Source organism: Rutidosis leptorrhynchoides, chromosome 6, assembly GCF_046630445.1.
Source record: "Rutidosis leptorrhynchoides isolate AG116_Rl617_1_P2 chromosome 6, CSIRO_AGI_Rlap_v1, whole genome shotgun sequence".
Lineage (NCBI taxonomy): Eukaryota > Viridiplantae > Streptophyta > Magnoliopsida > Asterales > Asteraceae > Rutidosis > Rutidosis leptorrhynchoides.
In genome coordinates this window covers 435,492,155-435,511,495 of record NC_092338.1, presented here as the reverse complement: position 1 = coordinate 435,511,495, position 19,341 = coordinate 435,492,155, and positions in this window count along the sequence as shown.

Below are 19,341 nucleotides of genomic sequence, written 5' to 3'. Positions count from 1 at the left end.
AATGCGAGTAAAGGAGGATGATATTCCAAAAACTGCTTTTAGGACGCGTTATGGTCATTACGAGTTTATGGTTATGCCGTTTGGATTGACTAACGCACTAGCTGTGTTCATGAACCTTATAAATCGAGTGTGTGGGCCATATATTGACAAGTTTGTCATTGTTTTCATCGATGACATACTTATTTACTCAAAGAATGATCAAGAGCACGAAGAACATTTGAGAAAAGTGCTAGAAGTATTGAGGAAAGAAAAACTGTACGCTAAGTTTTCAAAGTGTGCATTTTGGTTGGAAGAAGTTCAATTCCTTGGTCACATAGTGAACAAAGAAGGTATCCAGGTGGACCCGGCAAAGATCGAAACCGTTGAAAAGTGGGAAACCCCAAAAACACCGAAGCATATACGTCAATTTTTAGGATTGGCTGGTTACTACAGAAGATTCATCCAAGATTTCTCCAATATAGCAAAACCCTTGACTGCATTAACGCATAAAGGGAAGAAATTTGAATGGAAGGATGAACAAGAGAAGGCGTTTCAGTTATTGAAGAAAAAGCTAACTACGGCACCTATATTGTCATTGCCTGAAGGGAATGATGATTTTGTGATTTATTGTGACGCATCAAAGCAAGGTATTAGTTGTGTATTAATGCAATGAACGAAGGTGATTGCTTATGCGTCTAGACAATTGAAGATTCACGAGCAAAATTATACGACTCACGATTTGGAATTGGGTGCTGTTGTTTTTGCATTAAAGACTTGGAGACATTATTTATATGGGTCAAAAGTATTATATATACCGACCACAAAAGTCTCCAACATATATTTAATCAGAAGCAACTGAATATGAGACAACGCAGGTGGATTGAACTGTTGAATGATTATGATTTTGAGATTCGATACCACCCGGGGAAAGCGAATGTGGTAGCTGACGCTTTTAGTAGAAAGGACAGAGAACCTATACGGGTAAAAGCTATGAATATAATTATTCGTACTAACCTTACTACTCAAATAAAGGAGGCACAACAGGGGGTTGTAAAAGAAGGAAAGTTGAAGAATGAGATACCCAAAGGATCAGAGAAACATCTTAATATTCGGGAAGACGGAACCCGGTATAGGGCTGATAGAATTTGGGTACTAAGGTTTGGAGATGTGAGAGAAATGGTACTTAAGGAAGCACATAAAACCAGATATTCAATACATCCCGGAGCGGGGAAGATGTATAAAGATCTCAAGAAACACTTTTGGTGGCCGGGTATGAAAGCCGATATTGCTAAATATGTAGGAGAATGTTTGACGTGTCCTAAGGTCAAAGCTGAACATCAGAAACCATCAGGTCTACTACAACAACTTGAAATTCCAGAATGGAAATGGGAAAACATTACCATGGATTTCATTACTAAATTGTCAAGGACTGCAAGTGTTTATGATACTATTTGGAAAATAGTTGATCGTCTCACCAAGTCAGCACACTTCCTGCCAATGAGAGAAGATGACAAAATGGAGAAGTTGGCGCGATTGTATTTAAAGGAGGTTGTCTCCAGATATGGAATACCCGTCTCTATTATCTCTGATAGGGATGGTAGATTTGTTTCAAGGTTCTGGCAGACGTTGCAACAGGCATTGGGGACTCGTCTAGACATGAGTACTGCCTATCATCCACAAACTGATGGGCAGAGTGAAAGGACGATACAAACGCTTAAAGACATGCTACGAGCATGTGTTATTGATTTCGGAAATAGTTGGGAGCGACACCTACCGTTAGCAGAATTTTTCTACAACAACAGTTATCATTCTAGTATTGAGATGGCACTGTTTGAGGCACTTTATGGTAGAAAGTTCAGGTCTTCGATTTGTTGAAATGAAGTGGGGGATAGACAGATTACGGGTCCGGAGATAATACAAGAAACTACCGAGAAAATCATCCAAATTCAACAACGATTGAAAACCGCCCAGAGTCGACAAAAGAGCTACGCGGACAGTAAAAGAAAAGATATAGAGTTTGAAATTGGAGAAATGGTCATGCTTAAGGTTTCACCTTGGAAAGGCGCTGTTCGATTTGGTAAACGGGGGAAACTAAATCCAAGGTACATTGGACCATTCAAGATTATAGATCGTGTCGGACCAGTAGCTTACCAACTGGAGCTACCTCAACAACTCGCAGCTGTACATAACACTTTCCACGTCTCGAATTTGAAAAAATGTTTTGCTAAAGAAGATCTCACTATTCTGTTGGATGAAATTCAAATCAATGAAAAACTTCAATTCATTGAAGAACCCGTCGAAATAATGGAACGTGAGGTTAAGAGACTTAAGCAAAACAAGATATCAATTGTTAAGGTTCGATGGAATGCTCATAGAGGACTCGAGTTCACCTGAGAGCGTGAAGATTAGATGAAGAAGAAATACCCGCAACTATTTCCAGAAGATTCGTCAACACCTTCAACAGCTTAAAATTTCAGGACGAAATTTATTTAACGGGTAGGTACTGTAGTGACCCGAACTTTTCCATGTTTATATAAATTAATTGAGATTGATATTTACATGACTAAATGTTTCCAACGTGTTAAGCAATCAAACTGGTTAAGACTTGATTAAATGAAATAAGTTTCATATAGACAATTGATCACCCAAGTTGACCGGCTATTCACGAACGTTACAAATTTGTAAAAACTATATGTTGTGGTATATATAGACATATATATATGGTTGACATGAGATTATGATGAGTAAGTATCTCACTAAGTATATTAACAATGTGTGATATACATAAGAAATGAGATTACTAAGTTAAAAAACTCGAAATGATATATATAACGTTTATCGTTATGATAACGTCTACTAAATACATATGTATCATATTAAGATATTGATACACTATATTTAACATGATAAAATGATATTTAAATATATCATTAAGTATGTTAATAATGAACTACATATGTAAAAACAAGACTACTAACTCAAGAATTACGAAACGAGACTTACATGTAACGATTATCGTTGTAACGATTATCGTTGTAACGATATTTTAATGCATATATCATATTAAGAGATATTCATACATCATAATATTATGATAATATAATAATTTAACATCTCATTTGATATAATAAACATTGGGTTAACAACATTAATTGAGATCGTTAACTTAAAGGTTTCAAAACAACACTTACATGTAACGACTAACGAAGACTTAACGACTCCATTAGAATGTATATACATGTTGTGTTTTGATATGTATTCTTACACTTTTGAAAGACTTCAAGACACATATCAAAGTACTTCTACTTAATAAAAATGCTTACAATTACATCCTCGTTCAGTTTCATCAACAATTCTACTCGTATGCACCCGTATTCGTACTCGTACAATACACAGCTTTTAGATGTATGTACTATTGGTATATACACTCCAATGATCAGCTCTTAGCAGCCCATGTGAGTCACCTAACACATGTGGGAACCATTATTTGGCAACTAGCATGAAATATCTCATAAAATTACAAAAATATTAGTAATCATTCTTGACTTATTTACATGAAAACAAAATTACATATCCTTTATATCTAATCCATATACCAACGACCAAAAACACCTACAAACACTTTCATTCTTCAATTTTCTTCATCTAATTGATCTCTCTCAAGTTCCATCTTCAAGTTCTAAGTGTTCTTCATAAATTCCATAAGTATAGTTTCATAAAAATCAAGAATACTTCCAAGTTTGCATGTCTACTTCCAAGCTTTCTAATCCATTCCAAGTAATCATCTAAGATCAAGGAACCTTTGTTATTTACAGTAAGTTATCTTTCTAATTCAAGGTAATATTCATATTCAAACTTTGATTCAATTTCTACAACTATAACAATCTTATTTCGAGTGAAAATCTTACTTGAACTGTTTTCGTGTCATGATTCTGCTTCAAGAACTTTCAAGCCATCCAAGGATCCTTTGAAGCTAGATCCATTTTTCTCATTTACAGTTTTATTCAGAAAACTTGAGGTAGTAATGATGTTCATAACATCATTCGATTCATACATATAAAGCTATCTTATTCGAAGGATTAAACTTGTAATCACTAGAACATAGTTTAGTTAATTCTAAACTTGTTCGCAAACAAAAGTTAATCCTTATAACTTGAATTTTAAAATCAACTAAACACATGTTCTATATCTATATGATATGCTAACCTAATGATTTAAAACCTGGAAACACGATGAACACCATAAAATCGGATATACGCCGTCGTAGTGAAACCGGGGGCTGTTTTGGTTTGGATAATTAAAAACTATGATAAACTTTGATTTAAAAGTTGTTCTTCTGGGAAAATTATTTTTCATATGAACATGAAACTATATCCAAAAATCTTGGTTAAACTCATAGTGAAAGTATGTTTTTCAAAATGGTCATCAAGATGTCGTTCTTTCGACGGAAATGACTACCTCTTTAGTAATTGACATGTAACTTAAATTTCTGACTATAAACCTATACTTTTTCTATTTGTATTCTTAAATTAGAGTTCAATATGAAACCTTAGCAATTTGATTCACTCAAAACGGATTTAAAATGAAGAAGTTATGGGTAAAACAAGATTGGATATCTTTGATCTTTTTAGCTACGGGAAATGTTTAACAAATCTATACAAATCATATCCTAGCTAAATTATATTGTATTATACATGTATTCTAATATATTATGTAATCTTGGGATACCATAGACACGTATGCAAATGTTTTGACATATCATATCGACCCATGTATATATATTATTTGGAACAACCATAGACACTCTATATGCAGTAATGTTGGAGTTATCTATACAGGTTTGAGGTTGATTCCAAAAATATATATACTTTGAGTTGTGATCTAGCCTGAGACGTGTATACACTAGGTCGTGGATTGATTCAAGATAATATATATCGATTTATTTCTGTACATCTAACTGTGGACAACTAGTTGTAGGTTATTAACGAGGACAGCTGACTTAATACACTCAAATCTTTAAAACATAATAAAAATGGTTGTAATTATATTTTGATCATACTTTGATATATATGTACATATTTGTATAGGTTCGTGAATCGATCCGTGGCCAAGTCTTATTTCCGAGGAAGGAAATATCTGTGAAAGTGAGTTATAGTCCCACTTTTAAAATCTAATATTTTTGGGATGAGAATACATGCAGGTTTTATAAATGATTTACAAAATAGACACAAGTACGTGAAACTACATTCTATGGTTGAATTATCGAAATCGAATATGCCCCTTTTTATTAAGTCTGGTAATCTAAGAATTAGGGAACAGACACCCTAATTGACGTGAATCCTAAAGATAGATCTATTGGGCCTAACAAACCCCATCCAAAGTACCGGATGCTTTAGTACTTCGAAATTTATATCATATCCGAAGGGTGTCCCGGAATGATGGAGATATTTTTATATATGCATCTTGTTAATGTCAGTTACCAGGTGTTCACCATATGAATGATTTTTATCTCTATGTATGGGATGTGTATTGAAATATGAAATCTTGTGGTCTATTGTTACGATTTGATATATATAGGTTAAACCTATAACTCACCAACATTTTTGTTGACGTTTAAAGCATGTTTATTCTCAGGTGAATACTAAGAGCTTCCGATGTTGCATACTAAAATAAGGACAAGATTTGGAGTCCATGTTTGTATGATATTGTGTAAAAACTGCATTCAAGAAACATATGTCGATGTAATATATTTCTATTGTAAACTATTATGTAATGGTCATGTGTAAACAGTATATTTTAGATTATCATTATTTGATAATCTACGTAATGCTTTTAAAACCTTTATTGATAAAATAAAGGTTATGGTTATTTTAAAAATAAATGCAGTCTAACGTCTCATATAGAGGTCAAAACCTCGCAACGAAATCAATTAATATGGAATGTTTATAATCAATATGAACGGGACATTTCACTTTTGTTGGATTTTCTTAAATTTCCTTGAACAACACTGTAAGCCAAAACCTATGTTAAAAAATCGTAAATCTATAATCGTGATTCCTGCACACCGTATGTACTTCTGCAATCTAAAAATATACGTGAATCGTAAACATATGTTCATAAATCGTAAATATTCATATGTTCAAACATTGTAAGCCTATGTTCATATGTTCGGAAATCCTAATGCTATGTTCATATGTTCGGAATTCATAAACGTTCATATGTTCATAATTCGTAAACGTTCTATGTTTAGACATCGCAATCCTATGTTCATATGTTCACCCATTGTAAACATATATTCATATGTTCATAAATCATATGCATTCATGTGTTCAAACATCGTAAGCGTTCGTTCATATGTTCAAAAATCATAAAACTATCACACAGTGCGCTAGTGATATTTAAGTATATACTTCTAAACAATGTTCATATGTTCAGAATTCGTAAACGTTCATACACATCGTAATCCTATGTTCATATGTTCACCCATCGTTAACATATGTTCACCCATCGTCAACATATGTTTATATGTTCACCCATCTTAAATCTATGATTGTGTATCGGGATATGGTGCCAGAATATGAGATTTTGACTAATGCTTGTGATTCGAGTATAATACAATTGGCTAATTCTATGATAAAAAAATAAAAAAAATTCAAGATTGTTTATTGTAATCACATGCGAGATTTTGGCTTCTATTTTGTGAATTATTTATTGATTGATAAGCATTAAGCCATTTAAATTTACAGTTAATTCAAATTCCTAAGAATAAGGAAACTGACGAATTGTATACAAACTGCATATATGAGAACTATCTTTAAATCACAAGTGGAATGTACCATGTTACCCTTTCCTTGTTAATAGGCATTATAACTGATTCACTAATTACAATAACACCATTGAATTTCTAGCCGTTGATGTACATGATCTAAAGGTTAAAAATGGTTCTTGCAGTTCTTTATATATTTTTGGTTCTCATTTGAACCTAACTCTCTCTCTCTCTATATATATATATATATATATATATATATATATATATATATATATATATATATATATATATATATATATATATATATATATATATATATATATATATAGGGGCAGGATCAATGGGAAAATAACCAATCGGGGGGAAGCGGGGGGAAGCAAAAAAAATAAAATCGTTTTTTTGAATTTTTTTTCAGGCATAAAGATCACACGAAAATATGAATATTTAGAAAAAAACACTTCGTGATGAGTGTTATTATTTAGGCGGGAAAACGATCGTCAAAAATAACATTCAAGATAATATTGATCGTGAAAAATGTTAACGTTTTTTTTTCTTCATGTTTTGTGAAGTAAAATTTAGCCCGATTCCCTAAACCCTAAACCGTTCGTGTTAAAAACTCAATCTAAATCCTAAAATCTAAACCCTAAATCTAAACCCTAAACCCTAAATTTCTAAACCCTAATATCTAAAACCTCAACATACGCTTGAAAAACACGATAATTGTTATATATTATTTCTTCGAGCATTTTACCGCCAAAATAATAACATATATCACAAAGTGTCTTTATTAAATGTTCAAATTTTCATCCAATCTATAATGTTCGTGAACAAAGTTTTTTCAAAAAACAAAAAAAAAAGAAACATTTTTCTTCCCCCCGCTTCCCCCCGATTGGTTACTTCCCTCTTGATCCAACCACTATATATATATATATATATATATATATATATATATATATATATATATATATATATATATATATATATATATATATATATATATGTTTATTATTCACATATAATAAAATTTAATATTAGTATTTTAATTATATAGCAGTTATTATGAATTTATATATTATATTATATTATATTATATTATATTATATTATATATTATATTATATAAAATAGTAATTTAGTATATATAAATAAAAAGCTCGTTTAGGCTCGTGAGTCTCATGACCCGGAAAATTTCGACTAATTTTAAACCAAACTCTCGATACGATTTAATATTTTTGACACGATAAGCAAAGTCTGTAAGATTAAGTCTCAAAAATTTCAAAATATTTCCATATATGCAATTACCCTTCGACCGCTTCCGACGATTCACGAATAATTAATTGTAAATAGGTATGTGTGTGTATATATATATATATATATATATATATATATATATATATATATATAATAATTGAAAATATAATTTGAAATATTATATGTTGTATTAAAAATTAATTATGTAAAATAAAAATATGATATTATAATAATTATTATTTAAAACATATCTATATATATAAATAAATAATGTATATTAAATATATATTTCGTGATTTCAAATTTATTTAGTAAATGTCAGTAACACTCGGTTGACATCTCGTTTGTGTTCATATAGATCTAATACGAGTTTATGAAGATTTAAAATAAAAGTTGAACTGTAAATTGATTACGAAGATTTTAAGTTTGATAGAAATATTTATATCTTTTTAGTTTAAATTTTAATAGTCCGTACATATTACTTGGAACTACAAATAAATATTAGACGAACCTTTTAATTAGGTTTCAAACAATTAACGACCAGAATAAATAAATGGACTTAATTTAAAATTTTGGGATTTTTAGGAACACTTTTATATTTCAACTGTTTAGCAATGGACACGAAATAATATCCGTAATATGGAGGTCGATACAGAAGAATCCTATTTACCGATGGCTTTACTGTATTCATTATAGTGCACATGTTTTATTTTTTATTAATATTTTATTTATATTCTTAATTATTAGATTCATAATTGCAGTGATGTGTATATGTTATATACTTGCATATACTAACATACATGATGATCACAAACCATTTTCATCACCATCACTACAACCATCGGGTATCACCACAACCTGAACCTCCGGCATCCACCATGAGCCACCACCATCGCCACCTTGCACCTCCTACAACTTTCCATCTCCACCATTATTTAACCACCTTCTAACACCCGGGATGAAAGAACCCGTTCATATACATTATAAACGATTCACAATAGTTGATTACATTGCGAGGTATTTGACCTCTATATGATACATTTTACAAACATTGCATTCATTTTTAAAAGACAATCTTTCTTTACATCAAAAATTGACAGGCATGCATACCATTTCATAATATTCACTATCCAACTATAAATTGATTTAATAATAATCTTTGATGAACTCAATGACTCGAATGCAACGTTCTTCGAAATATGCTATGAAAGACTCCAAGTAATATCTTTAAAATGAGCAAATGCACAGCGGAAGATTTCTTAAACACCTGAGAATAAACATGCTTTAAAGTGTCAACCAAAAGGTTGGTGAGTTCATTAGTTTATCAAAATCATTTATTTCCATCATTTTAATAGACCACAAGAATTTCATTTCCAGTTCTCATAAATATACGTCCCATGCATAGAGACAAAAAATAATCATTCATATGGTGAACACCTGGTAACCGACATTAACTAGATACATATAAGAATATCCCCTATCATTCCGGGATCCTCCTTCGGACATGATATAATTTCGAAGTACTAAAGCATCCGGTACTTTGGATGGGGTTTGTTAGGCCCAATAGATCTATCTTTAGGATTCGCGTCAATTAGGGTGTATGTTCCCTAATTCTTAGATTACCAGACTTTAATAAAAAGGGGCATATTCTATTTCGATAATTCAACCATAGAATGTAGTTTCAATTACTTGTGTCTATTTTGTCAAACATTTATAAAAGTGCATGTATTCTCAGTCCCAAAAATATAAAGGGTAAAAAGGCAAATGAAACTCACCATACTGTATTTCGTAGTAAAAATACATATAACGTCATTGAACAAGTGCAAGGTTGGCCTCGGATTCACGAACCTAAATTAATTATATATATATTTATGTGTTGGTCAATATTTGTCTAACAAATTAGGTCAAGTCATAGTGTACCACAATCCTAATGCTCGAGACTAATATGCAAAAGTCAACAAAAGTAAATTTGACTCAAAATAATTTCCAAAAATCTATACATGATTAATATATAGTTTAAATATCGTCGTTTTATATTTTTAAAAGATTTATTAGAGTAAATAATATAATTTATTTATTAATAAATAAAATTTTATATTATATTTATATAATAAAATATACTTTTATATATATTAAGTAATAAAATTTATAGGGTTCATTTAATATTATAAAGATAATATGATAGGTATTATTAAAGTAAGTTATTACACGTAGTAAAATATGTTTGTATCAAATATTTATTTGATAAAATAATATCTATAATGATAGTAAGTAAAAGTTGTATTATTTTGTAATAATAATTATTATTATAAAAATATCAATATTTATAATTACTAAGATGACATTATGATAAACGATAATTCTACTTATGATAACTTTAATATTTACGATAATTTTTAATATTATCTTTAAAATAATAATTCTATTTAAAATAATAATAATAATGATATTAATGATATTTTATAGTAACAATGACATTTCTATTAAAATGATAATTTTTGTTAAAATGATAGTTTTAATACTAACGATAATTTTAATAATAATAGTAATGATAAAAATAATAAGAACGATAATTTTATCTAAATCAATATCTTATAATATTTTAATTTCATCATGATACTCTTACCCATTATTTCCTAATCGTTTCATTTAATTGCTTTTAATCGTCTTTTATATCGTGTTCGTAATAATGATAATAATAGTAATCAAAATAATTAGGTGTTACAAATATTTGTTTTAATTACACTAATATTAATAATGATAGTTACTATAACATTATTAACGATAATACTAATAATTATCTTAATGATAATATAGTAATAATAATATTAACAATAACAATAACCATTTTTAAATAATGATATATATATTAATAATGATAATAATAATAATAATACCAATAATAATAATAATAATAATAATAATACTAATTATAACTTTAACGATAATAACGATAGTAATAATAATAAAAAATAACAATTTTTTTTAATGATAAATCCTTTTATTGATAAAGATAATAATAATAATAAGATAAAACTAGAACGACGATAATAATAATCATTTTTAATAATAATACAAAAATTCGATGGACTATAACTTCAAATCCGTTCATCGAAATCATTCGATATCTAAATGAAAAGTTCTTAATTTTTCGTTAGCTTTCCAACGACATGCATATCTTATACCTTATCTCAGTCGCATATATAACTAATTCAGGATTCAACATAACCTAACTAAAGGCAATATCAAAAGTACAAATATGCATAATCCTATATACTCGAGCACTAGTCAAGGATACACTATTAGTATGTAAAAGTTAAATTATGAGTACTCACGTATCAATATTGAGATTCAATATTGCAGGAAAGGTACGTAGACGCAACGGAGATGATAAACACTATATTGACCTCACGAGCATACCCATGAATCATACCCAATCACCTCCATAGCTATAACCCATAATTTCCTTAATCCAATCCCACTCGAAAAACAATTTCAAAATCACTCGGACAGCACTCTGACGTAATATTTTATGTATACTAATAATATCTTGAAATAATACGGAGTAAATATATATATGTAAATCGATTGAGAGAGTTTAGAGAAAAATATTTTCAAGTTTCTATGAAATAATGAAACATATTGAATTCTATTTATAATAGATTTTTGAATTATTAAAGTGAATTATTAAAGTATGAATTATTAAAGTGAATTATTAAAGTATGAATTATTAAAGTGAATTATTAAAGTATGAATTATTAAAGTGAATTATTAAAGTATGAATTATTAAAATGAATTATTAAAGTTAAAGTAAAGTAAAAATAAAGTAAAGGTAAAGTTTAAGTATAGTAAAAGTATAAAACTATGTACGTATAATACGCGTATAAATAAATATAATATTAATTTAAATCGTTATATATATTTAATAAAATAAAATATAAATATCGTTATCTTTATCATACTGGTTAAGTAATGAGTTGTCAAAAGTGGTTCTAGATATTTATAAAAGTTATATACGTTTTAATAATAAAGTTCTTTTTAAACTGAAAACGTTTTTGTACGTTTGAAATTAAATCAAATAAATATAATAATTTGGTTTTCCAAAACCAAATATATTTTTAAGAATCATTTTGTTTAAAGGTTAAAATAATAGAAATCGTTATATCATAAAATGTTTTAGAAAAGTAGAATCATATATATTCATAATAGGTTTCAAGTTTTTAAATTACAGTTTGTTGGTGAAGCATGGGATAAAGTTCAAAGGTTAAATAAACGTATGAAATCATCTTAATGAAAAATGTCGAGTTACTTAACTTGTCGATATCCAACATCTAAGTTATTTACACTTCACGTTCTTACTTATAAATCACTTTACCATTTTCCGAATGTTGTCAAAAAGAATAGATTTCTTAAATCACAGTGGACCTCATAACATAGACCCGTAATCATATCATAATGTATCTGATAAATCAATCATTTGATATTATCTTCTAATTCCATCGATAAACATATTGAAACAAATACGTTCATGTAAAGTATTATACGTTTAATACTTTATTAATATTCTCAAGTTATAATATATATATACATATATATACATATTTATTTATATATAACGGTTCGTAAATCGTTGGAATTTGGTCAAGGTTATAATGAATGTATGAACACAATTTAAAATTCTTGAGATTTAACTTAACAAACTTTGCTTATCGTGTCGGAATAATATAAAGATAAAGTTTAAATTTGGTTGGAAATTTTCGGGTTGTCACAGTACCTACCCGTTAAAGAAATTTCGTCCCGAAATTTGAGTGGAAAGGTCGTGAATGATAATAAGTATATTTTCATGATGCATACAGGCTGAAAATTAGAGTTTTATCATCAGCGAATAATTTGAATAAACAATCTATTTATATGAAGAGTACGAATGAAGCTAACATAGAAGAGTGAAATGAGTAAGTGTAGATTCATCTTATCATTTGAAATAGATATGATTGATTTCCAGATTTCAAGGGATTTGAAGAAAATCTTTGTAATAAGATTTGATTCTCCGGTAACAAAAGGAATTTGGATCCGCTTTAAATGCGATAGTCCATTTTAATTGTTCTGTCAGAGATTTTCTTATAAATTCACCTCCTTCGTTTTCTTACAACTCACACCTTCTGTTGATGCATTTTATGCAAGTCCCTAGACATCTACCCACATCTATTGCAGGTACAACAGTTTACAGGCCACCATGATCGTTCGTTATTATCCTATCCGTGTTTGTATGTGGTTACAGAAACTGCAGGAACGAGATTTAGATGTTTGACTATGTTAGACTTAGTCAGACGTCCGAGTGAAGCCTCACTCGTACTGCTGATAGGCTCATACGCACGGCTGATACTGAGCTAAGTCACAATTACAACCTAAATGAGAAGACACGAGTGAGTGATCACCCGTACGGCTGATGAAGCTAACTCGTATGTGTGATGGATGAATCGTACGAGTGAGTCAACAACAGGGGTATATAAAGTCTTATGTTCATCATTTTAGGTTAAGCCTCTTATTTGTTACACACACTCAGATCTGGTGAGCTCCTCCGATTCTCTCTCAACCCAAATCACCCAGGTGGTGAATAATAGCTCTAGGTGTTGATCTAATCACACTTGATTTAATTATGGTATGACTAAATTAATCCCAAAAAGCTTAACCTATTTACTAGAGGGTTTGATTCACTTATTCCGTCATTGTGTGAGTTAAATATGTTGATTTCTAAGTTCCTAGTCATGTTTCATCACCTTCTATTCTTTCCCCTCAACTCATATTTTAAAGTGTTCATCAATATGCTCCATCCAGTTCTGATTCTCGATATACTTATAAATTTCATATCGGTCATTCTTCTTTTTCATCTACCGCCGGAAGAATCTATTTACTTCTACTATACTCTTGGGTTTATAGTGTTTCTAGTTCTCCCGTGTCTTTATATTGCTATATGCATCGATATATATGGTTTATAATTTTTGGTTTGTCGTTGGGCTTTATATCTTCCCTTATATTTCAAAGTCTCTGTTTCTATCTTCTATAATCATTGTCATCCACAGTTAATGCTCTCTTTTATTTGCTGCAATTTATACCCCAATTTCTATTTCGGAGTTTTGTCCTTTCGTTTCTTCTTCTTGCGATTAAGCACCGCTTGTAATGGTCCAGAATTCACAGATATGAATTTCGGAATGAACATTGTTAATGTTCTAGGAAGGAAATTGTGATGGCACGATCTTGACTTGTCAAATTACTAGAATACCTTGGAAAAGGCCGAATCATCAAGAAATATTTTCTTGATATTTTAGAGGTTAAATAGAATACAAGAGTCGTATAACATGGCACATGATGATGTTATGATCTGTGAATCATCACGTTCCATTTAGAAACTCAGCATGAATTACTGTAATATAATCACGTTGATCAAGTGTCATTATATTATACTAACTCATGCTTCAGTTTCCAACACTACTTCAAAAACATTCATATTTTAAACTCAAAGGTTTACAGAGTATAGGAACTAAACAGTTTCCTTTTTTGATGTAATACAGATAGCGCAAATAGATAAATGATTCCAGATAAGAATAGTTATGGAAATATCTTCAGAAATATGAAGGATATTTATAATGAAAGATACGATGATATCTTAGAATTTCTAATATCAGAGGATGATGAAGAATATTGTCTGTAAGGGTTTAGTGTCAGGAGCAAGGTATTCGTTAATGACTTCAGCAGACACTGAATCATTTGGATTCTTTGAAGGCAGGTTCAGTCTTTGTGATTTGTCCACAGTCTCCTTCATACTTTGCTCAATCCGTTTTCCAGTTCCAAAACTTCTCTATTTCTGAGCTTTGTTAATACACTAATCTTTATCATCAAACTTTTTACTGCTAAGGTCGTTTACAGTTTTTGTTGCTTCATCAGCATTTCGAGAACTAGTTCGCGGTTCAGAGTGTTTTTCAGAAACTTCACATTCGAAGTATGTAAGCCTTGGAAATAGACGTTATGTATAACTGTTGGCGTCAACATGCTGTGAGATTTCAAAATACTGATTGCTAATTCCCAATGATTCGTATGGTAATTCTCGTTACAAGAGGCAGATGAGTAAATGATGAGGTTTCGATAAATATAAAGATTCTTCGGAATGCCCAAGATCAGTGAAGTTGTTAGTAAGTTTATTGCTAATGTGGTGGAATATGAAAGGTTCTCCGGTAACAAAAGGGTAATCACATATATCAAAATTATGATAAGGCTACTCCGAATGAAAAATCAAAGTTGTCTTGCTGGAGCTGTGATATAATTTGCTACTTTGAAAAGGAATTGCAAGGTTATTTTTGCTAATAAATGCCAAAAGATCTGACACAGATATGTGTTGAATTATGACTTTGGTTTCGAGAGCTTTTTAAGTACATAACTGTGGGTAATATGTGGTTGGATCATCATCTCGATTGCTCATTATTTGAAGTGTCTTCAGAGATTTTCGAAGGGTTTGAACACAGATTGTAATTGTTTGTATACATTTGATGTTCTAACACACTTTTAAAGTCAAAGTATAGCTTTGAAAGATGTAGGAATCTAAAAGTGATGGTACCGGTTATATCTCGAATTGAATTCTGAGATTTTAAAATCAGAATATGTAATTGGGTTTGAATGAGTATGATTGTTTTGATTTCTATGAAAGAATGTATATTATTGTGAAAGTAGGAAGTATAATTGATAATTTGCTTAATCTGATTCGAAGAATGTAACATATTAATTGTGAATTTATATATATCTCTCGGGTATTACCTACCCGTTAAAAAATTTTCACAATTAATATTTTGTACATAAGAATTTTATTACAGTCTTTATGAAAATATATATGTATATATTCTCCTCAGATGTAACATAGATTTTAATGAGTTAATACTAAATTAAACTCATTCGATTTACGGTTGGAACTAGAATTGAATAATTCCTTGAAGGCTTTAGAGGTTACATAAGTATTTCTTCAATAATATTGAAATTATGAATCAATACTTCGTTATTTGTTGAGATGTGATGTTGGTTTTCGTTAAATTCTTGTGAACTTCGCAAAGTACGAATGATGTTATCTGAAAAGTTTCGGTTACATCAATGATGAAGTGTAAAATCAAATATATACTTGATTTATTAGGAATTGGAATTTGTTGAATTGAGACAGAGATTGTAGTTAACGATGGTTAAGTCACGGGCGAGGGACGTACATTATTGCATATCTGTAATATGAATTAATCGAGTAGTTAAGATTCACACACAATAGCTTAGCACGTAAAGATTTATTTTTTATTTCAAAATATATATATATATAAAATATATATATATAATTTCTTCAGAGGGAATGAGTTAATTCTTCATAACTTGTTGATACAATATACACGTTATTGATTCGTAATGATGTCCACAGTGATTCTTGAACTGACGGAGTTTGTGATATTATAGGTGTTGTTGATTCTGATGTTGACTGTACTGACGATGCTGGTGACGTTGACGGTACTGTTGATGCTGTTGGTAAAACAAGTTTAACTTGTTAATCACACACCATTTTTTTCAGGGTTTCTACTCTTCCTTCTATCATTTTGGTTCGCTTAACTGATTTATGGTTAGGGCTAGATTAGATAATCTCTAAGAATTTAGAGATTATATAATCGCCGCGGAATGTTTCTCCAATGAAGTTATGAATTAATAATTCGTCAGTTATTGTTGTTGGTACTCCTTGGTATCTATGGTGCGTATGACGTTGATACTAGTGGGACAAATTGTGAAGTTGAGGTTTACAACGTGGTTGTGGTTGGAGGTGGTAATGGTACTGTTGGCGTTAATGATGGTGGTACTGGTTATGCTGCTGGTGCTTGTAATCTCTGCACCATATTCTCCAAAGCCACTACCCGAGCGCGAAGTTCGTTGACTTCTTCTATTATTCCAGGATGATTGTCGGTCGGAACGAGCGGATAAATAAAATCTAGAATTTGATGTAGTATATAATCGTGACGAGATACCCTGGAAATGAGAGAGAAAATGGTGTCTCGAACAGGTTCGCCGGTAAGTGCTTCAGGTTCTTCGCCAAGAGGGCAATGTGGTGGATGGAAAGGATCGTCTTCTTCTTGTTTCCAATGATTGAAGAGGCTACGAACCCATCCCCAATTCATCCAGAATAGGTGATGACTGATTGGTTGATCCATTCCGGTCACACTGCTTTCGGAGCTTGAGTGAGATTCCATTTCAGAATCCGAGTGACTTGAACTGATGACAAATTCCATTTCGTACGATTGGATAAAGGATTTTCGATATAAAATGATTTTTCGGCTATCGGGTGGTATTCTATTTACATAGGATATCTATATATAGATATCAAAAGATTTCATAGATTACGGAGGAATTTGCGGGATATGTCAGGCAAAGTTTAAAGTAACAGATACGATAAGATATGATTTAGCAGATACGCTAAGATATGAATTTTGTCTATACACTACTCATGCAATTAATGTAGCAAGACGTGTCTAGACTAATAATGATAAGCAGGTAATTTCCTATGGATGATAAGCAGATGATTTCCGACTAGAAATAATAAGCAAAACTTTTAACATGCAGACACGGTCGAAGTCCAGACTCACTAATGCATCTTAACGACTTATCAGTTAGACACACTAATGCAGACCTGGTTCGCTAAGACCACCGCTCTGATACCAACTGAAAGAACCCGTTCATATACATTATAAACGATTCACAATAGTTGATTACATTGCGAGGTATTTGACCTCTATATGATACATTTTACAAACATTGCATTCATTTTTAAAAGACAATCTTTCTTTACATCAAAAATTGACAGGCATGCATACCATTTCATAATATTCACTATCCAACTATAAATTGATTTAATAATAATCTTTGATGAACTCAATGACTCGAATGCAACATTCTTCGAAATATGCTATGAAAGACTCCAAGTAATATCTTTAAAATGAACAAATGCACAGCGGAAGATTTCTTAAACACCTGAGAATAAACATGCTTTAAAGTGTCAACCAAAAGGTTGGTGAGTTCATTAGTTTATCAAAATCATTTATTTCCATCATTTTAATAGACCACAAGAATTTCATTTCTAGTTCTCATAAATATACGTCCCATGCATAGAGACAAAAAATAATCATTCATATGGTGAACACCTGGTAACCGACATTAACTAGATACATATAAGAATATCCCCTATCATTCCGGGATCCTCCTTCGGACATGATATAATTTCGAAGTACTAAAGCATCCGGTACTTTGGATGGGGTTTGTTAGGCCTAATAGATCTATCTTTAGGATTCGCGTCAATTAGGGTGTATGTTCCCTAATTCTTAGATTACCAGACTTTAATAAAAAGGGGCATATTCTATTTCGATAATTCAACCATAGAATGTAGTTTCAATTACTTGTGTCTATTTCGTCAAACATTTATAAAAGCGCATGTATTCTCAGTCCCAAAAATATAAAGGGTAAAAAGGCAAATGAAACTCACCATACTGTATTTCGTAGTAAAAATACATATAACGTCATTGAACAAGTGCAAGGTTGGCCTCGGATTCACGAACCTAAATTAATTATATATATATTTATGTGTTGGTCAATATTTGTCTAACAAATTAGGTCAAGTCATAGTGTACCACAATCCTAATGCTCGAGACTAATATGCAAAAGTCAACAAAAGTAAATTTGACTCAAAATAATTTCCAAAAATCTATACATGATTAATATATAGTTTAAATATCGTCGTTTTATATTTTTAAATATTTTTAAAAGATTTATTAGAGTAAATAATATAATTTATTTATTAATAAATAAAATTTTATATTATATTTATATAATAAAATATACTTTTATATATATTAAGTAATAAAATTTATAGGGTTCATTTAATATTATAAAGATAATATGATAGGTATTATTAAAGTAAGTTATTACACGTAGTAAAATATGTTTGTATCAAATATTTATTTGATAAAATAATATCTATAATGATAGTAAGTAAAAGTTGTATTATTTTGTAATAATAATTATTATTATAAAAATATCAATATTTATAATTACTAAGATGACATTATGATAAACGATAATTCTAATTATGATAACTTTAATATTTACGATAATTTTTAATATTATCTTTAAAATAATAATTCTATTTAAAATAATAATAATAATGATATTAATGATATTTTATAGTAACAATGACATTTCTATTAAAATGATAATTTTTGTTAAAATGATAGTTTTAATACTAACGATAATTTTAATAATAATAGTAATGATAAAAATAATAAG